Source organism: Esox lucius, chromosome 17 (assembly GCF_011004845.1).
Source record: "Esox lucius isolate fEsoLuc1 chromosome 17, fEsoLuc1.pri, whole genome shotgun sequence".
Taxonomy (NCBI): domain Eukaryota; kingdom Metazoa; phylum Chordata; class Actinopteri; order Esociformes; family Esocidae; genus Esox; species Esox lucius.
The window spans coordinates 1,091,795-1,114,826 of record NC_047585.1 but is presented as its reverse complement, the minus strand read 5'-3'; positions in this window follow the sequence as shown (position 1 = coordinate 1,114,826).

The window sequence follows — 23,032 nt, the reverse complement described above, 5'->3', positions numbered from 1 at the left end:
GAATTGAATATATAAAGAGAGTATTGCAATTACAGTACAAGTATCAAAGATATGTTCTCCGGAGATTGAAGATGCAGGCAGGAGTGAGGTTAATGGCGAGAAAGATCTTTCCCAAACTCCACACTGGTGTTATAGCCCCAAACTAAAGGTGTGGGGTTTGGTTTAACTGACCTAAAGATAACAAAACTAGTCCTGAAGAATGAGACCACTTATCAGTTAGGGACACATTCCAATCTATGCTTCCTGGACCACTCTATTGTAAAACAGAGCGATCTACTCATGGGTTCAGAATAGGTCGATTAAGGCATGGACCCTCGGTTCTGTAGTCAGACCAGATATAAACATTTGTAACATAAACATTCTGATAAAAGAACTGAAAACTGAATACTGAAGAATCTTCAAATATGTAAATAAAGTACCTCCACATGAAATAGTTAAAGTTAAAGTGTACCCAACGACAGATCTCGTGTCTGTAGCTCAAATGGTTCAAAATATACAGCCTAATCGTTAATTAACGCTAATTATGATAATTAGCATATTTGGTTTTGTGTCTGTGTGACTTTATTCATGCATCAAATCTATGAAAGACTCCAGATCCATTCTTCTGACGTGGTCTAAAATTGCCACAGAAAAATGGGCCGCTGTCTCTGCTTAATGGGCTGGTCATTGTCCCAAACTCTTTTCCCCCCAAGTTATACTGGCCCCAAAAGTGCCTCGGCCCACCAAACAAATGCCCGGTGTGCCAGATTACCAGTCCAGGCCTGTTCAAAAGATACAGTCTAACAGTTAATTAATGGTATTTACGCTAATTACCATATAAACATTAAATCATATGAACTGGGGATAGCTAAACGTGCAAAACAAAGTTGGTTTTCTGTCTGTAGATTGAACGGTTCAAAAGATACAGCCTAGTAGTTAATTAACGCTAATTACACTAATTAGCATACGTAACATCGATAAACATTTTCTAATTTGAAGTAGGGATATCCTAAACTGGTGAAACAAAGTTTGTTTTGTGTCTGTATTTCAAATGGTTTAAAAGATACAGCCTAATAGTTAATTAACTCTATTGGTCACTGGAGTTAGCATAAAGGGCTAACTTTGTGAAGTCATAGTTCAGTCGACATAGCAACTAGTTCAACTGACAGCCCTGTTTAGAAGCATAGCCTGGAGTCTGGAAATATACTGGCAAGTAAATCTGATGTACGGTTCGGGAGAAACATAGTTTTAAAGGCATTTATTAGCATTAGCATTAGCTTGTGTTGTCAGCGTTTATCCAGATATCAACCAACAAATGCACATGGTCTTATATGGGGTGGTATCTGGAGGCAAAATGAATATGACGTGCATAGGTTATTGTTTCAATACAGAATTGCACACATGCACTTTGTGCATACATATATTGTACAGTATTCAACCATTTTGCCCACCATTTTGCAAGTTACCTATTATTCCTGGAAAGATTTTAGGGAGGCATGTATGCGACACCTGTATGCCAAAGGACAAGGAAATTAGATTTACACTTCTTGAAAAAGAAGATCTTTGTAGTTTTGGACAAATATTAATTGTACTGAAAAATCCATCATGGCAGACTTAATGGGTTCTTGAGGCATTTTGTTGATCATGAGAAATGAGGCAGGTACAAAACCAAATCATCACTGTAGGACAAACAGGGTGGAAATGGCATCATTTTGAAATTAGCATATTGAATGGTGTACTATAGCGCCCCTGGTGGAAGAATCGGGGTGAGGGTCTGTATGGTTGTTACACATGGACTACTTTAACAGTATGCAAGTTTACAATGGACTTCTTGAGTAATTAAACATTTTAAGTGCCATGAATAATAAAGATAAATATATTTGCAGGCAACCATGGGATGGGGTTCTCCTGTGACATGGTGAACATGGGGATGCAACCATATAAACATTGTAGGCATACAGCAGCAGAAATAATCCCATGGTAAGCACTTTAACATAGTTTTTACTGTGGTCAGCCATATTGTCCGCCATCTTGTACAATTTCTGTTAGCTTTAAACAGCCAACAGGGAAACATCTATTGGACTCATGTATGCTGCTGGCCGAGTCATTCAGAGTTATTGTTGATTTGATGTAGTTTTCACTGTACAAAATATCCAAGATAGCAGACATGATAGGTCCTTAAAGCAATTTTTACCTTCTGGGGAATGAGGCATGTACACAAAGAATCAGCATTCTAGGTCAATCGGGGTGGAAATGGCATAATTGTGGGAAAAATGATGCCCATTGTAGAGGAATCAAGTTGAGTGTCTGTGTATATAGTATACCTGGTCTATATTTTCATTGTGCCATAACGTAATGCACACATGAAGTGTATGTACACAAGAAAATCATCTTGTGACATGAGAGAGATACAGCATACGGCCCCATGGCAAGAGTGATTTATTGCTTTGACCTTTTAGCAGCTGCATCTGTGTGAGAATATGAAAATTATTTTTGATTTATGACCGGATGGTAGCAGCTGTTTTTCCGGGGGGTACATGTCCGGTTAGAGAGGGAGGGGTATAGCAGGTGATTCTGTGGGAGGAAAGAGGTTAGGTCAAAAGCATTCTGAAAAATTACTTTTTAATGGTTAACAGTTTTCCAGGTGGTACATGTCCGGTTAGGTGTGGGGTGATTCATAAAATTATTGAGATGGATGGAGCAGATTTTTCCGGGGCTTCATTCTCTGGGAAAAGAGAGTGTGCAACTGGTGGTGTAGGGTTTCTTGCAAGGGGGGTGGTGTGGGGGTTGAGCAGCAGTTACCTTTGGTTCATTCTCTGAGAGTTACCAATAAATAAGAGCTAGACATCTCCTGGTTTGCAGTTGAAATTGTTTTTTACTCTGTATAAGAATCAAGATGGCGTCTGTGCTTAGTGATACACCCGTGACAACCCAGACTTACAAAATAGGCAGCAGACTGGAGGAACGAATAAAAAGATACGTTCCAGAAATATACAATGCGCCAAAGAAGCATTTTCTTAATGTTTATAGAACTCAGATACCACCGTTTAAGCAGCTGATGGATCAGCATGACATTGGAAAGCAAAAATAGCCGGCTTTGCGTTTGATTACCCGGCTTCTAAAGTGAAGTTTTATATTTAAGCCATGGGAACTGAATATACAAAATTTATAAAAATTTTAATATCATCAAAAGTTGATTTATTTCAATAATTCCATTCAAAAAGTGAAACTTGTGTAATGTATACATTCATTCCACACAGACTGATATATTTCAAGTGTTTATTTCTTTTAATTTTGATGATTATAACTGACAACTAATGAAAACCCCAAATTCAGTACCTCAGAAAATTTTTATATTGTGAAAAGGTTCAATATTGAAGACACCTGGTGCCACACTCTAATCAGCTAATTAACCCCAAACACCTGCAAAGGCCTTTAAATGGTCTCTCAGTCTAGTTCTTTTGGCAACACAATCATGGGGAAGACTGCTGACTTGATAGCTGTCCAAAAGACGACCATTGACACCTTGCACAAGGAGGGCAAGACACAAAAGGTCATAGCTAAAGAGGCTGGCTGTTCACAGAGCTCTGTGTCCAAGCACATTAATAGAGAGGCGAAGGTAAGGAAAAAGATGTGGTAGAAAAAGGTGTACAAGCAATAGGGATAACCGCACCCTGAAGAGGATTGAAAACAAAACCCATTCAAAAATGTGGGGGAGATTCACAAAGAGTGGACTGCAGCTGGAATCAGTGCTTCAAGAACCACCACGCACAGACGTATGCAAGACATGGGTTTTAGCTGTCGCATTCTTTGTTGTCAAGCCACTCTTGAACAAGACACAGCGTCAAAAGCGTCTCATCTGGGCTAAAGACAAAAAGGACTGGACTGTGTGATGGTAATTTTATCGATCAAAACCCTTTTTAGAAGGAAGTACAGAGGAAGAAATACTCTTGGCACAAATTAACAGTTCATTTATTAAATCATTTGCAAATGAGAGAGACGCGTCAAACGCTTACAGAGCATTAATCATCCGAGGAGTCTCTAAAGCATTGGAAATACATTCAATACTTATAGAGAAATGGGTGGGGTAAGGAATCCACATGGTCGCACCATAAAACCACTTATGTTCCTTATCCTTCCTACCCCCTGTTGTGTATCTTCCCCTATCCTGTCCTAAAAACCCATTGATCTGCATCTACCCCCGTCCTGCTGGAGCTTTATGTTTACCTCAACACCTCATACTTCCTTTCTTACAGCACAACCAACATTCCTTTTCTCATCTAAACAGTTGCTCAGTCGTTTAATCAGTTAGAATATATCAGGCTTCAGAAAACTTCCCCAACAACTGCCTGCTGAGTTACGTTCTCTGATGAAAGTATATTTTGCATTTCCTTTGGAAATCAAGGTCCCCAGAGTCTGGAGGAAGAGAGGAGAGGCACATAATCCACATTGCTTGAAGTCCAGTGTAAAGTTTCCAGCAGTCAGTGATGGTTTGGGGTGCCATGTCATCTGCCTGGTGTTGGTCCACCTGTGTTTTCTGAGGTCCAAGGTCAACGCAGCGGTCTACCAGGAAGTTTTAGGAGCAGTTCATGCTTCCTGCTGCCTGGACCAACTTTATGGAGATGCAGATTTCATTTTCCAACAGGACTTGGCACCTGCCCCAAAGTGCCAAAGCTACCAGTACCTGGATTAAGGACCAAGGTATCCCTGTTCTTAATTGGCCAGCAAACTCACCTGACCTTTAAATTCCATAGCCTCAAAAAAGTCACAAAACAGGTCTACTCTTTTATTTTACTACTGTAACCTCATTTCACAACGAAACTGAAAACATAACAACTGGCATAGGAAGTAAACATCTGGTCCTATATGGTATTAATTCCACTTAAACCTGCGTTACGTGGAAGTATATAAAAAAAAAGACTAGCATTTGAAGTCATTGAATGGCGCAACCCATATTTCATTAAAAAGAGGACATTCTCCTGATTAAAATGATGCCCCACTTGTACCTTGAAACTTAAATGAGTGATGTATATTATACTTTTTTTTTTTCTTCCCTACAACAGCATCACTCATCTTGTTGTGAGTTTAGGTGTTTACTAATGCGGATGAGTATTAGTAAGTAAACCGGAAAATGCAATGCCAACTTCTAGACAAAAGCGGAAGTTCGTCACTACGCTGCTGCACAGAACCTATACCCCTTGTTATTTCACGATGTGGGAAAATACTTCTCTCCTATCGGCCTATTACGAGCAGTCCTAAAACATCTGCTTGATAAAGATACCTGAGACCAGGAATGGGATATACGATCCACAAGTGTGAAAGAATAGTGCAGTAGTTACTCACCAGTTATGCTGCCTCCTACCTGAACAGCGTTCAACACCACAATCACCGTCACTGCCACCACCACCATCACCTGACCTGCCTTCCAATCCCCCAGATTCAGACATTTTGATGGGGGACTGAGTCTGATTTTTGTGAACACCATCAAGGCATCCATTGTAACACTTTTAGAGCTTGTGATCGAGGAGCACAAAAAAGAAAACTGCAACAGTTATCTTACAGGCCATGGTAATCAGCAGCAGCATCGATGTATCTATGATTGTCCCAAGTATGTTAGAGTACGTCTGACCCAGAACGCAGAGAAATCACACAGACCACGTAAGGTAGGTTCAAAAAAAGGTTTTAATGGAGAGCCAGGGTACTCCGAGAAAACTGTGTAGGCAGGTCCGAAGCCGGGGGAGAGCTGACGGCGAAGGCTGGGTGGTGAGGCCAGGAGCTAGTAGGCGCAGCAGAGGAAGCAGCAGGTCTGAGCAGGTAACAGTAGAGAAACACAGGGTAAGTACAAACTCAGGGAACAAAGGCAAAATAGAGCACACGAGAATACACGGATGATAATAGCAAGTAACTAGAACTGAGAGCCAAGTACCACATGGGTAGTAGATAACGAACTGCCGCCGAAGAGGTGATCAGCCCGGGTTTAAATATTGCTGGAGTGAATCATGTGGATGAGGTGCAGCTGCGAAGAATGGCTCTGCAGTGAAGACTCTGCCATGCCCCTTGCCCTACTGAACACACCCCCAGCACTCCAGGTGAAAAAACAAACAGGGACTGAACCACCTGACTCAGGGCGGAGGGGAAGCAACCCGTAACAAAGTATTATTATACCAACCATTTTGACGCTCTCGGCAAGCTACTGTGGACTTATCGTGTCATACCAGCGTTGGCCAGAGCCCTGAAATCCTTGGGACTTAAAGTTGAATTACCTAGAGTCCATAGAATTTCAGAGGTTTTTCTAAACGAGCTGAAAGAGTCAACATACATTTGGAAGATTCTGAACAAGATCTCTGATTCGCTGCTGAGCAAGAACAAAGACCGCCAGGGCCTGGTTAACTAAGACGTTATTTTCTGGCAGAACATACCTGAAGATTTGTTTTTTGAAACCCTTAATTGTTATAATAGGTAACTGTTTATGTCGGTTATTTGAGAGAACAACTGAAAAAAAAGAAATTTTACAGATCTTATGATGCAAATTATTGAAAGGAAAGTAAATGATTCTTCACTTTACACATCCCAAATGTTTTGTTAATGTTGAACTTGTGCAATGAATGGAGGAAATCTTGGATCGTGTCTGTAATTTTTTTTTAAACTTGATATCGATAGAAGTAGATGGCCCTTTAGAAAAATATTTGTCTAAAGTTTTACGTATTTACTTTAAACCACCGATGATATGTAATGTGAATCATCTAATTGGTTTGTATGCATATATAATCAATGTGTGTGTTTAAAAAAAAATACAGAGCCTAAGCCTGTAAATGTAATCAAAGTATTCAAAGTAATTAATTATTAAGTAACTAAGAAAACTGATTTTAAACTCTTGATTGATATTGTAAGCATGTAAACTGATCTTAAAACTCTTGATTGATTATTGTAAGGATGTAAACTGATTTTAAACTCTTGAAATTGTAAACTCTTGATTAATATTGTGAATAAATTCTCCTCAAATGCTTCTATAAGTGTCTGATCCATACTTTTGGAATAACCATAATAACAAGAATTAGGAGGATGTAGCAGCTAATGAAAAATATATATTTTAATCCCGCTAACCCCGGTTCTTTCGGGGGAAAGGAGCAACTTCGGAGAGGAGTTACACAAGAAACAGGATGTAGTATAAGTGACGGACCTGTAACTGATTGGCTGTCTGCCCAGGACGCTTATTCTCTCCATAAGCCAATGAGAAAAACCTACCCGCGAAATAGGGTGTTTACCACACATCGTTTGTGTGATATGCAAGCTTTTGCTGATAAAAATTATGGAAATCTCTACATGTTAACGGCAATAGCCATTTTCTCAAAAGTAGCTTTTGGAAGAGTATTAAAAAAATAAGAGCGGTGCCGAAGTGACTAGAGCTTTTGCATCTATTTTGAAAGAGAGTGGAATTCCCAAGAAAGTCAAAACAGACTCTGGAACGGAGTTCTTTAATCGTACATAAAAAAAAATAATGAAATAGCAAAATATTATCAATTTTGCTATGGCTTCAGATTTAAAAGCTTCCATTATTGAATATTATAACAGGATTTTGAAGGAAAGAATGTGGCGATATTTTACAGCTCATAACACACAGCATTATGTCGATGTGATTCAAGACATGGTAAAAAGTTATAACAACAGTTATCACAAGAGCATACATATGACACTGTTACATCCGAGAACACACTTGAAGTATTTAAAAATCTTTACAGTTGGTTTCCCCTTCGTAAAAAAAAGCCATTGCTTTTAAATTCAAAAAAGGCGATATTGTGTGTGTCTCAAAGTTGCGAGGTGATTTTGATAAGAAATATGAGCAAGGTTACTCTGACAATTTTTTTTCAGTGACGGAATGCGTACACCGCCTGTTTATAAGCTAAGCGATTATGATGGAGAGTCTATCAAGGGTACCTTTTATGAACAAGAGCTTCAAATTGTTGAGTTATGTCGCACTATTATTGTAGCTAGCGTTGCATTCGGAGGAAAAGACTAGACGATGGAGATGAGACACCTTTAGCCGTTCTTGGCATATTTATTCTTTTTGCTGCGACACATCAGTCTCACGGTCAGACAGCCCTCAATTGAATTCAGGTGATTCACTGGAACATAGCCTGCATATTAGCGCCACCTTGAGGCGTACACATTTACAATACAAAATAGTACCGCATTATATTCATAATACACAACTGAGGACATAATGAGCATATTCTAACACAAATAGATAAAAAGATAACTAAAGACAAAGTTTTTCACGTAGATGAAAGTGAAAAGGAGAAACATATTTGTCAGGTGGAAAAACTGGCCTGAAAAGTTTAACAGTTGGGTCCTAGAGTTGGAAGGATTGGACGCAACAGGATAAAATAACTACCGCTAGTGTGTTGTTCACAAGTGATTTCAACAATCATGGAAACCTCAGGTTTTTATCTGACTCTCCCCAACAATCCCTCAGCCAAAATATATCCAAACAACAATAGTTCTAATTTCACAACAAATTTTGCCAAACTGATAGCTACAGGGGAGCTGGGAGGTAGGTCTCATGGAGATTATATACCCACATAGCTGGAAAAATATCCTGAAAAAATGTTCTACAAAATAGACTATTAACCCCCTAAAGCTATCAGACTCAAAACCGGTTACTATAAAAACATAGAAGTGGTTGTCTATGGGATGAATCGGGCCTTAAATGAGAAGATTAAGAATGTGTTTTTAGGTTATGACAACATACAAAAGCAAGTAAAAATTGTGAAAAAGGAAACCCAGTCAGCTATCAAGACTAGAGGCAGTTTGGCCTACTTTTAAGGGATGCGTTCTGACAGATGGCTGGAAACAAAAGATAATTTGAGCCCACTGCCTATAGACATACACGCAGGATTTTACAAATGTTTGTGTACACGGATCGGAGACAGTTTTGTGACAGTTCATATAGAGGGAACAGACGGAGATATTATCACAATTAATTATACGAGGCAACACTATGTACCTGTAACCAAGAAGTATATTGAAAAAAGATTGCGATTAAGACGGATCAGAATAAAAATATAGTGTTTGATTGGGGTAAAGTGATTGTTAAACTCCACTTTCGACCGGTACAGTCTTCTTTACATATTTAAAGGTGTTACACAATCCGCAACTTGACCCTAACCGGTACATATCTTATTATGTTGGAAAATATTGTGGGTGAAGTTATATCGAACGTTATGAGTAAACGTAAAGCATCAGATCCTGAACAACAAAGAGGTTCCGTTGGACTTATGATGCTGGTTCGCCGAACTAAAAAGAAACCCCCTGGTGTGCGGATGTCTCCCCCTAAAAGGCCAAGGTCAGCGGTTAAAACAAAATCAGTAAGTCAGAAGCTGCACAAAGGCAGGAAGTCTGCAAAAGGAATAGGTGAAAGTATAACTCAATTTTCTATAGATAGTGCAAATTATGTCGAAATCAGAGAACAGCCCTATATAATTTTTATCCCCGGTCACAGTGAGCAATACTTGGACCTGAATAACTCTTTGCTAAGGGTCAGCATCAAAGTGACCAAGAAAGATGGCGGTAATATTCCAGCTGATGCCAAAGGGGCTTTCATTATCCTCTGGCTACCATCTTTTCACAAGTGGACGTGACATTAGGACATTGACTCATCAGTCAAAGCAGCTCTACCTACCCCTACAGGGCAATAATGGAATGTTTACTAAATTACTCGGTGGACACACTAAATAAGCAATTTGCAGCCGGCTTGTTTAACAAAGATACAGGAGGCGGTATGGGGTCCATCCACCCCCAGCCGTCCCACCAGCTGCAAATAGAGGGTTGATAGAGGGTTGATCCACCAGCTGCAAATACAGCGTTTACTCTTAAATGCCGTTGATTTAAAAATCAAGTTATCAAGAGCAAAAGATGAATTTTGTCTGATGACTGCAGCCAATGGAGATTTTAGCTTAAAAGTTTGTGAAAAAAGTGTCTGTATCTCCGGCAGTTTGTTTAGGCCATTCTCAGTCCTTAATGAAAGGAAATGCCCTTTACCCCATTCAAAGAATTACCATGAAAACATTCAGCATACCCAGAGGCTCTAGAATTTCCAGTCAGGACAACCTGATTTTGGGATCGCTACGCCGCTACATTGTTATAGGACTGGTTGATCACGAAGCCTGCACCGGCAGTTTTGACCTCTGTCAGGACAGACGTCAAAGGCCTTCCAACCGAATTTCAGCAACTTCATTAGAGAATTCATTAGAGAATTTTATAATCTATACCTGGCTACGGGGAGACATTTAAAAGATCTGGTTTGCCCGTTGAGAGAAAAGATTATGCATCTGGATACACCCTGTTCACTTTCAACTTATCCCTGGATGATGACAACAGGAAACCTTTCACTGGTCTCCACAGGCAGCATGCAGTTGGAAATGCGCTTCCGGGAACCCTTAGAAAGGACGGCTACTATGATCGTGTACGCATGCTCCGATTCCATCTTGGAAGTAAACTCTCAAAGACAAGTCTTGGTGGATTATTATTTATTAAAACCAAAGTGAACACCCAAGAGATTGAGAGTTTTATGCCCTCAATGATCGGAAAGCAGTTCCGCGGAGTATGTATGGGCTTGTGACGAATTACCTAAGGATACTTGCATATACTTGTAATAGACCCGTCTTAAATACATGCCTGGGGAACACTGGCTCACCGTGACTTGAGAAGAGGAAGAAGGCAGGAAAAACATGTTTCCACCGGGATTTTCTAATTTTCCCAACTCAATAAAAATTGTTTTAATCAGAAACAGATTCAAGATATATTACAGCACTAAACAAGTACAGGATTCATTTTCTACAACCTGTGGTCATCATTGTATTTTCTATCTCTGTCAAAGAGACAGAGGGCTTTCATATGAAGATGTTATATCACAATATAGTGATGATATAAGAAGTAATGATGTCATGATAGATTGTTTTGTTAAAAAATCTCAAGTGTTTAAATGTTGTGGAATCTGAGGATTAACAATTACAATATGAATGTACTTTTCATTGGAAGTGAATGTGTCTTTAAATAATGAGAACAACAGAAACATCTCTGTTTAGATGATCTCTTTGTAGGTTGTGCTCTATTGACCATAGGAATTTTTACGATGGCCATATGGCATGGGGGTTACTGTCTTGGAAACCTGATCTTTGCTATGTAGAAACGCCCTTAATGTATAGGCTGGCTGGCAACCAACATTACAGTGAGAAGAAGAACGTTCCCCGAATGACATCTGTGCTGCAATTTTCCAATAAACGTGAGCAAACTTCTCCCTCGATTTGATACGGGTTCTACATTATTTGACCACTATACGAAACCGCCGATTTCTAACAATGTACTGCCTTTAAAACCTTATACTCTGTGTGCATGTTCAAGACAAATGTTTAAAGAATGCCATAAATGCTAAGTTTTTTGTCAAATAGATTTTTATATTAAAATAGGTAGGATTAAACCGCCGTCTGCTGTATGGCACGCTTCTTTTTTTTTTTATACTTGTCCTTTTATTCACTAATAGCTTGATGACTGCCTTCAGTTTTTTTTTATTTTTCCCGACTGAGTGGGATGTGCCCATTGAGAACATTCAAAGCAATCTCGCAGAGGGCCAAAATAAGATCTAAAGAACAATGGACCAAGGCAGATTTGCGTTCTATAGGGCTGGCTACGACTAGGGCTCTCAAGAAGGGCAAATGTCTTTTTAAACATGCAGACATGTTTACTTTTTCTTTGGGACGTAAACTGTTGGCCACTCCCATGGGAACAAACCTAATCTGAGTCTTAAATGTTCTGGTGTAGAAGCTTTAAGGTCTACCCAAGCGTGCCGCACAAGCCCTGAAAAGTGAAGCCAAAACGTCTCGATCGCCCCCTGGTGAGTGGTCCCAGTATAGGTCATAAACCCCGCCCTCCCCATGTTATTCAATGGGACGCGAGACCAACTAAACAATTAAATTACCCTTCAAATATATTTTTTCTAGCTGGTTTCTGTCATTTACTGTAGTTTGTATCACGCTAATGTAAATTCAAGAGTTTGTTTTTAAAATAAGTTTGTTTTTAGTTAGTTATTTAATGCTCTAAAAACGGTGGTGTGACGTCGTGATTCACAGCTGTGATTGACAGCTATCTGAGCCGAGGAGCCACTGAATCTTCGGAGGACTGAGGAGATTGGAACTTTACATTTAATCTCTAAATTTCTATAATTGATATAATTTCACACGGACATAATGGGTTGTTCTGCAGTACATTGTGCTAACCGATCTGGCATTTCCAATCGATCTTTGAATTTTTTTCGGGAAGTTAAATTTATAAGCTATTTAATTAGTAAATAAATGTAATGGGCTAGCTAACGTTAGCTAAAAGACAACAAGCCTCGTTAATAGCCATGTTAATAGCTAGCAGGTGATCGTTAGCTAGAAGTTACCAATTATTTTTGTATTAGGCCTATTCTAAATTAAGGTTAAACATGATGTAAGTTAGGCTATAACATATCGTCTAGGTTTAACAAGCAAAGGTTGTACTCTACTTGGACTTGCGATTGATTACGGTATGCGCATTCTGCGAGGGAGAGTGAGGGCGGGGCACCGGGGTGGGGCCGTTGATTTCGCGGCTTTACGGCTTTACTTCCTTCTCGCTACTGCGCATAACTACTGCGCAGAACTGGTCCCAAGATCGCTATCTGCGCAGACGCAAGTCCAAGATGTCAGCGCCGTATCAGGACACTGGTGGCTTCATTTTTCACCAATGGAAAAGAGCGAAAGGGCGTCGTCCATTTTATATACAGTCTATGGGTCTACCAGTAAATAGGAAAATACTTATTTTGTTGCGTCTTTAGAACTTTCCTTGAAATATGCTCGTCTCCCCGATACATTTGCTGAGTGCGGCTATTTCTACCCTGGTGAAACACATTTTGTACCAAATTGAGCACAGATAAGTTTCGATGATGAGTATTTTGAGTAACAGCTCTGGCAATTTCAGGTTGTTCACAACCTGCAAACAGCATATCATTGTCTTCAACATTTCATTATAAATCGGTTGATAGCAACTGTAACATCAAACTATATTGTCAAAGTTCTAAGTTAATACATCTTCAGAATTTTCCTTATTTTTATTTTACAAAACACGTTTTTCCTCTACTACTTTTCCAGTATGGTCCTATGATCAGAGCTGAGGAAGGTAAATGCAATCTTGAATCAAAACCTTCTACAAACTCCATCTTATCTAATCAGAAACCAAATGGTCATGTGGTACCGTCTGCTAGAAGTATTCTCTTGTCATACACCACCCTGAACGTTTTGACGAGTGATACATTGCACAGTTGGAAACCATTTTTATCCCTGACAATTATTTTGTGTGATGGCTTTGACCTTCAAGATAGTTTCTAGTCCTAAACCAATAACTCTTGGGACCACACGATGACCATTCTTTGATATGATCACCATCTTCAAGTTCATTTGTTAAACCTCCATAAATAATTGCTCAGAGGGGGCTTCCAATCACCCCGCTTGCTCACATAAACCACAGAATCTGTGTCGTGGTATAGAACTCTCCTCTGTAGCTATTCCATAAGATTGTACAATTCAAGACGGCCGTAAACTGTTGTGAAAGCTGCAATGATTGCATTGACATTTCCGGGACATCTTAGGTAATTAATTTTATGCCGTCACTGTACCAGAGCAACCTCCTGATTAAAAAATTAAAAATTAAAAAATTCTAAACGGTTTGAAAAAATTTACTCTGTAAATTGCTGGGCTTCTCTAACAATGGATGTTGTCAGCATATTGCTTCTCTGAGCATACTTTCCCCATAAATTGGATTTAATTATCTAATTTGATCTATCAATGCCGTATAATCAGGTTTTGGATCTGGGGGTGGATCCATTTTTCAGATGTTTGTCTATAAGCCTTGGAAGTTTGTTTTTCCAGAAAGCTTTATCTTGACACCTTTGGCAGCTTGATATATAGAGTATACATGTGTGTAACTGATCTTCCCTAGCTTTTACAAGCCGTGCAAGCTCTTTTCTGAAAAACAAATGTGGATCTGCATCGTCTTCACTATTAGAACTCTCAAACAATGATTCGCAAGTTGGGTTTATAGAAGCAACAACACGGTTACCCAGAACAACACCGTCATTACTACTTGCGCTCGTCAAGATATCTTGCATCAAGCCATGTTGCAATAAGCAAACCACACTCCTTGAGAGAGGATGGACTCTTCACCACTCTGGAGTTGCCCATGGTGAGAGGCGGCGGGCTGGTGTGGGTTTGCTTATAGCTCTCCAGCTCTGCCACCATGTGCTGGAGTTTACCCCGGTAAACGAGAGGGTCGTTTCCCTGCGCCTACGGGTCGGGGATAGGTCTCTCACTGTTGTTTGTGCCTACGGGCCGAACGGCAGTGCAGAGTACCCGACCTTCTTGGAGTCTCTGGGAGGGGTGCTGGAAAGTGCTCTGACTGGGGACTCTATCGTTCTACTGGGGGACTTCAACGCCCCTGTGGGCAACGACAGTGACACCTGGAGGGGCGTGATTGGGAGGAACGGCCCCCTGATCTGAACCCGAGCGGTGTTCAGTTATTGGACTTCTGTGCTACTCACAGTTTGTCCATAATGAACACCATGTTCAAGCATAAGGGTGTCCATCAGTGCACGTGGCACCAGGACACCCTAGGCCGCAGGTCGATGATCAACTTTGTTGTCGTTTCATCTGACTTGTGGAAGTATGTCTTGGACACTCGGGTGAAGAGAGGGGCGGAGCTGTCAACTGATCACCACCTGGTGGTGAGTTGGATCCGATGGCGAGGGAGGAAGCTGGACAGACTCGGCAGGCACAAGCGTACTGTAAGGGTCTGCTGGGAACGTCTGGCCGAGTCTCCTGTCAGAGAGATCTTTAACTCCCACCTCTAGCAGAGCTTCAACTGGATCCCGAGGGAGGTTGGAGATATTGAGTCTGAGTGGACCATGTTCTCCACCACCATTGTCGAAGCGGCCGCTCGGAGCTGTGGCCATAAGGTCTCCGGTGCCTGTCGAGGCGGCAATCCCCGAACCCGGTGGTGGACACCGGAAGTAAGGGATGCCGTCAAGCTGAACAAAGAGTCCTATCAGGCCTGGTTGGCTTGTGGGACTCCTGAGGCAGCTGACGGGTACCGACAGGCCAAGCGGACTGCAGCCCGGGTGGTTGTGGAGGCAAAAACTCTGGCCTGGGAGGAGTTCGGTGAGGCCATGGAGAAGGACTATCGGCTGGCCTCGAAGAGATTCTGGCAAACTGTCCGGCGCCTCAGGAGAGGGAAACAGTGCCCTTCCAACGCTGTTTACAGGAGAGATGTCGTCAGGCGGTGGAAGGAGTACTTCGAGGATCTCCTCAATCCCGCCGTCACGTCTTCCATTGAGGAAGCAGAGGATGAGGGCTCAGAGGTGGACTCGTCCATCACCCGGGCTGAAGTCACAAAGGTGGTCAAGAAACTCCTCGGTGGCAAGGCACCGGGGGTGGATGAGATCCACCCCGAGTACCTCAAGTCTCTGGATGTTGTGGGGCTGTCTTGGTTGACACGCCTGTGCAACATCGCATGGCGGTCAGGGACAGTGCCTCTGGGATGGCGGACCGGGGTGGTGGTCCCTCTTTTTAAGAAGGGGGACTGGAGGGTGTGTTTTGCAATGTATCCCTTATTCCCTATCACTTTACAGGGAGGCATGCTTGAGACACTTGTACACCAAAGGGCAATCGGGTCAGGTCTCTTTGTGGTAGGTATACCTGGTCTATATTTTCAGTGGTCCAATTTATATAATTTTTCACATAGGACGTTTTGAGTTATTCAGCGGTTTCAAGAAAAGAAAAAATAAATACAATAAATAAATATAGTTGGAAGCAGCAATTAAGGGGTCCAAGCAATTAGAATGCCATGAAAGGATAGACCTTACAGGCCTGATAGGTTGTATAGGCCTGTTTGTGTTTAGGAATAATGAGCGTTTAATGTGATTTTCTGGAACAGCGCCCCCAAATGGCCAATTGGCGCCACACATGTCCTAACCTTGTCAATGCAATGGTGCATACCAAATTTGGTGACAATCTGACAGACCTATACGTATCCTACGATCGCAAGATGCAGGCCTTTTAATCGTACCTAGAATCTCTAAACAAACAGCCGGAGGCAGGGCGTTCTCTCATAGAGCTCCACTACTGTGGAATGGTTTGCCAATTAAGGTTAGAAATGCAAACTCAGTGCAAACTTTCAAGTGTCTATTAAAGACTCATCTCTACATCATGGTCTATAGCATGGTCTAGACTGTTGTGGGAGATATGCTTTCACTTCCTGTAAAATTGTAGGACTCGGGAAGTTGATGACAAATGACTGATATTCTGTTTTTGAAATGTTCGGGGCAAAAGTTATTAGCTTTTGAATATCTAATCTTTGGCCGGTAGGTGGCGCTAGAAGCATTGGCCTATTGATCAAATGTATTTATAATCATACATACATCTTCTAATGCTTATTCCGGGGCCAGATCGCGGAGGCAGCAGTCTAAGCAGGGATGCCCAGACTTCCCTCTACCCAGACACTTCCTCCAGCTCTTCCGGGGGGACATAGTCCCTCCAGCGTGTCCTAGGTCTTCCCCGGGGTCTCCTCCTGGTGGGACGGGACCGGAACACCTTCCCAGGAAGGCGTTCCGGAGGCATCCGAAACAGATGCCCAAGCCACCTCAGCTGACCCCTCTCGATGTGGAGGAGCAGCGGCTCTACTCTGAGCTCCTCCAGGGTGACCGAGCTTCTCTAAGGGATCGCCCAGCCACCCTGCAGAGAAAGCTCATTTCAGCCGCCTGTATCCGGGATCTTGTTCTTTCAGTCATGACCCAAAGCTCATGACCATAGGTGAGAGTAGGAACGTAGATTGACCGGTAAATCAAGAGCTTCGCCTTGCGGCTCAGCTCTTTCTTCACAACGACAGACCGATACATCGACCGCATTACTGCAGAAGCTGCACCGATCCGTCTGTCAATCTTCCGTTCCATCATTCCCTCACTCGTGAACAAGACCCCTAGATACTTAAACTCCTCCACTTGAGGCAGGCACTCTCCACCACCCTGAAGTGGGCAAACCACCCTTTTCCGACTGAGGAAATTATTTATAATCAATCAAATTCATTTATAAAGCCCTTTTTACATCAGCAGATGTCACAAAGTGCTTTTACAAAACACCTGGCCTTAAACCCCAAGGAGCATACAACAGTAGTGTTGATTTTCAGTGGCTAGGCAAAACTCCCTAAGAATGCTGAGATTTAGGAAGAAACCTAGAGAGGACCCATGCTCAGAGGGGTGACCAGTCCTCTTCTGGCTGTGCCAGATGAACATATTAAGATTACTATTGTAATAATGAATAAATGCGTGTGGGCTGAGTGTAGAGTCTATTTAAACTTAGGTCTGGTCCAACCATGTCTGAAGCGCGACCTGATGGACAAGGACAGGGACAACACGGGGGAGGGGGAGATGTCAGCACAGTGACAGCTGAATCGTCAGGCATCGTCTCGATCTGCAACACAACCAGGAGGACTCTGGACAGGGACAGCAATGGGTCCCCCAAGCCAGGCACTCCGCAGATGTGGGCCAGGACCTCATGACCTCCTAAGTTCAAAACGGGAGGTGACTGGAAAAATTAATTCCTCATATCAACAAGGAATTTTAGCGAAGAAGGAGAACTTAGTGGAGAAGGAGAACTGACCCTACTCCCCCAGCACAATAATATAGCAGTGTATGACCTTGGGACTGAGACAGGGGGGTCTGGTGACATTGTGGCCCTGTCTGGGGGAGCCCCGGACAGGGCCCAACAGGTATGAAATCAATCCACCCACATTGCCAAGCATCAACCAAAGGGATACCCACCAACTGCAACCACGAGGGCCGAGTATTGCCAGCAGAGTACAGCCCAATGGCACAAGTGCAACAGAGAGACAACAACAAGCCAGTGACTCCGCCCCCGAGAGGCATTGGAGGGAGGCCATCCCAGTGGCGACGAGAGCCCACCTGGCAAGTGTTATGGACATTTTGAACTAAGGTGCATTTGAGAAATGTCTGTCTCTCTATTGGCTGGTATGTAAATATTTACTTTGATTGTGACACACATGTCTGTATAATATCAGAGGATTAACAGGTATTAGGGCCATGTCCTCCTGCCTAGACAAAGAAGGGTGTCAGTCTTTTGTTCCTCAGGAATGTGGTCCTTGGGAGGAAGTAAGATCAATTGGATCTTTAGGTAAACACAACAGTAAACATTATGGCAGGAAGGATAAGGTGGGGGAGGACAGCATTTGACTTGTGTTCTAGAACAAAGGGAATGTGTTTTATTGACAGGACAGATGGCAGCATCTTACCACACCCCTTTTTCTATGTAATAAATACGGATTGTGCATGTTTTGAGTCAGAGACTCCTCGGATGATTATGTTTGTAAGCGTTTGACGCGTCTCTCATATTTGCAAATATTAATAAAACTGTTAGAATGTGCCAAGAGAACTTCGTCTCTGTACTTCCTTAGAAAAGAGTTCTGATAGATAAAATTACCATCACACAAGACAGCATGGGTGGACAGTATCAAGCCTTTCTGGTAACCTTCACTCCCCTGGGCCAGGCTACACCTAATCATAGACCATGCTGTAGAGATGAGTCTTTAATAGACACTTGAAAGTTTGCACTGAGTTTGCATTTCTAACCTTAATTGGCAAACCATTCCACAGTAGTGGAGCTCTATGAGAGAATGCCCTGCCTCCGGCTGTTTGTTTAGAGATTCTAGGTACGATTAAAAGGCCTGCATCTTGCGATCGTAGTATACGTATAGGTATGTATGGCTGGATCATTTCAGTGAGGTAAGTAGGAGTCCATATTGATTTATAGGTTAACAATAAAACCTTAAAATCAGCCCTAACCCCAACAGGCAGCCAGTGTAAAGAGGCTAGTACAGGAGTAATGTGTTCAAATGTTTTTGTTCTAGTTAGGATTCTAGCAGCTGTGTGCAGCACTAATTGAAGTTTATTTATTGATTTGTCAGGGTAACCTGAAAGTAGAGCATTGCAGTAATTTAGTCTAGAAACTTGGTGGGCGAAGCAGCCCAGAGTCACCGTGGCAAATTGATCTGATCAGATTAAACGCATAGCTGTTAGCACTTACAGGAACATTTATGTCAGTTGACCAGATTGGGTGTGTGCTATTCAAATGTCTTTCATTAAGGGGACTTGAAATACACTGACTGGCCCCCAAAAAAGTTGCACACTAATATTTCTTTGGCCTGCCTTTAGCTTTGATTACGGTGTGCATTTACAGTGCAATTTTTTCAACAAACTCATGCAACGTCATATCAATTATTCCTTAGTTCAAAATTTCCATAACACTTGCCAGGTGGGCTCTCGTCGCCACTGGGATGGCCTCCCTCCAATGCCTCTCGGGGGCAGAGTCACTGGCTTGTTGTTGTCTCTCTGTTGCGCACTTGTGCCATTGGGCTGTACTCTGCTGGCAATACTCGGCCCTCCCCACACAGCAGTAGACAATTGAAGCAAACCCATATCACAATACTGTCTTCAGAGGCTTGTAAATCAGGCACTATGCATAATGGGTTTCTTTCTTCATGCTTCTCCCTTCTTCCCCTGACACGTCCATTCATAATTGTAATCAGCTGAATCATGTTAATCATTGCAGTGATTATTCACTCATAGGCTCTTAGGTATCTCCTTATTAAATTCCAAAACGGTGAAGTTTTTTTGGCGAGGCAGTGTAGACTGTTGGATGTTTCGATGGGGAAACTTCAAAATGAGATGAAGTAGCTCTATGAGGCACTCAGAAGTCAAAACTTCTGGAACTGATTTCGCATTTGAGACTTGTCTGGCTTGAAATAGACAAAGTGCCTGCATAACTTGAAGAGGATGCAATGACATCAGTAGTGGAGCTATATGCATCTGACTGTTTAAGATAATGTCCATAGCTTCACTGCTTAGACCCCTAACAACCTAAGTTAAAAACAGCAATAGGCGGAATTATTCTAATTTAATGAATTCATTTCAAATTGAAAAAGACAATGAGTAGTTTCTTAGTACCGAGTTCATGATAGAGAAGTAGTTTCCTAGGGTCTTGAGGGCTAGAGCAGTGACACTGGCTAGGTGGTGGTCCCGAAAAATCGGTATGTTACTGTGCCAGGTTATGATTAGGATCAGGATCTGTGTTCTGGTGAGGATCAGGGATTGGGTAAGGTTCAGGGTTAAGGTCAGGGTTAGAGTTGGGATCAGTGTTAAAGCCAAGTTTAGGGTAAGGGTTGGGGTTAGGGTTAGGATTGAGTTCAGGGTCAGGATCAAGGTTAAGATTAGGGCCATGGCTGGTCATCTTGAACACCTACTAAAAGACGGATTCTGTTATCTTATTAAGTATAAGTATGAACTTCGTCCAATGTATAGTTATACTGTTCCTTCCTGGGGACCATCATTGCGAGCTGGACAACAGGCCCTCACCAAGAAGGCTCAACAGAGGATGTACTTCCTGCGGCAGTTTAAGAACTACAACCTACCAAATCCAGTGGTGCTGTAATTCTACACTGACATCATATTAACTCCCTATCCCTTAGCACCTCTATCACCATCTGTTATGCTGGTGCTGCCACTGCCTAGTATAAGGGCATACTGCAGTGTATCATACGCTCTGCTGAGAAAGTGATTGACTTGCCATCCCTCCAAGATCTGCATGCTGTGATGGTAATTCCATCGATTGGAACTTTTCTAGGAGTAAGTACAGGGACAGAATTCTCTTGGCATAATTACCAGTTTATTTGCAAATAGAGAGATCCGTCAAAAGCTTACAAAATAAGCCTGTGAGGAATCTCTGAGGAAATACAGAACACTCAGAGTACTTATTAGAGTTAAAAGGGTTGTGGTAAGATTCTGTCAACAATACATGATTATAAATACAGTTTCACCCAAAGGGGCGGGCTGTCCCCCCCACTTTATCCTTCCTGCCCTAGGTGTTTACTGTCAAGGGGGTAGGGGAACACCGTAAAAGACATTTGGCCATATTCCTGAAGAACAAAGGACAGATACCCTTATTGGTTTGGGTAGATTAACAGATGGTCCGAGTTACCAATGATCCACTGATATTATTCAGACATGTCACAAACAAAGACCAGAGTTACATACCAGGTAATTGAAAAGCATACATTTCTCAAATGTACATTAGATCATGAAATTCCATAACAATGCCTCCAATGCAAGAAAGACTGTGGCTGACCCCTCCCACCTGTTGTGGAAATTCTTGAACCGATGTATTCTTGGTCGTCCTAAACATGTATGAATGAGTTACTAGTTAAAGATGCCGAGAGGGATCTGGTGTTTGACTAGGAGACATCCTTGACCGGCACCGGTGGATTAGAGGGTTACTCGTAAATCTGTATAACCCTTTAGTGTCTCTGTTGATTATCCAGACATTGTGTCTCCTCAGGAGTTGAGAAGGATAAGGTGGGGGGACAGCCCACCCTTTGGGTAAATGTTACACAAGACAGATGGGCAACAACATACCACACCCCTTCTAAAACATTTGAAATAAATACGGATTGTTCATGTCTTACGGCAGAGACTCCTCGGATGATTATGTTTGTAAGCGTTTGACGCGTCTCTCTTATTTGCAAATAATAATTAATAAACTCTAAATTATGCCAAGAGAATTTCATCTCTTTACTTCCTTATTTAAAGAGTTCTGATCGATGGAATTGCCATCAAACACCCTCAGCATGAATTCTTAGAATCACTGCCCTCTAGCTGAGGTCAATCAGGACCAAAGTACAATTTCTTCCCAACTGCAGCTGAACGCACCGTCTGTTAAAAGTGACAGTTTATGTTTTGAGGGGGGCCAGAGTGTTGAGGGAGGTAGACAAGGTGGAGTTGAGGTGGTTTGTGAGATCATCAGGTGAGGTGATGGTTGAGTCCAGGTGGAGAGTGGTGGAGAGCAGGTCAGAGAGATGGTGGGGATCGATTGATTTAAGGATCTGCACAGAAAACCCGGACTGGACTTCAGTGCCTTCTGCACTTCATGTACACTTAATCATACTCTCCAATAATTTGCAAATCAGCTCACTGTCCCCAGACCCCACGAACCACACGTACTGCTAACCAGGACAACCTCAGATCTCTCCGGCCTGCCCCCATCCCACCACCCTCTCACCATGCCAACTTTGCCCTCCTCAACACCCGATCGCCCTGCCCTCCATGAACTAATCCTAGACAACACTCTGGACTTCCTTCTACTCACTGTAACCTGGCAAAAACCCAATTACTTCTTCTCCCTCAACCAAGCACCCAACAACTACATCTGTTTACAACTACATCTGCAAACCCCGCCCCTCTCGCCGTGGAGGTGGCCTCGCTGTTATCATCAATCAAAACTTTCGGATCACAGAACTCACCCTCCCGTCAGTATCATTGTTTGAATATCTCGCCTTCAAAGCTCTTTCCTCCATGACAGTCATCCTCATCTACCGGCCACCTAAACCAAATCCGTCATTCCTCTCTGATTTTACACACTATCCTCATCTCTCTCTCCACGTCTGCGGCTACTCAGTGACTTAAACATCCACATGGACTCCCCCACCTGCAAGCTCTCATCAGAATTCACAATTTTACTGGATAACTTCTCTCTCACACAACATTCACATTCCCCACCCATGAAAAAGGACACATCCTCGACCTGGTCTGCTCCAGTAACCAACCGGTGCTCGACCTCCATCCATGCCTCTTTCCCCTCTCTGATCACAAACTGAAAAGTTTCACCATCCCTTCTCCAACCCCACGCCCCCGCCTCCTCAGAGAAATAACCTTCCGCAACCTTAAATCAATCGATCCCCACCATCTCTCTGACCTGCTCTCTACCACTCTCCACCTGGACTCAACCATCACCTCACCTGATGATCTCACAAACCACCTCAACTCCACCTTGTCTACCTCCCTCAACACTCTGGCCCCCCTCAAAACATAAACTGTCACTTTTAACACCTCTTCACCCTGGCACACACCTGCACTCCAGAAAATGAA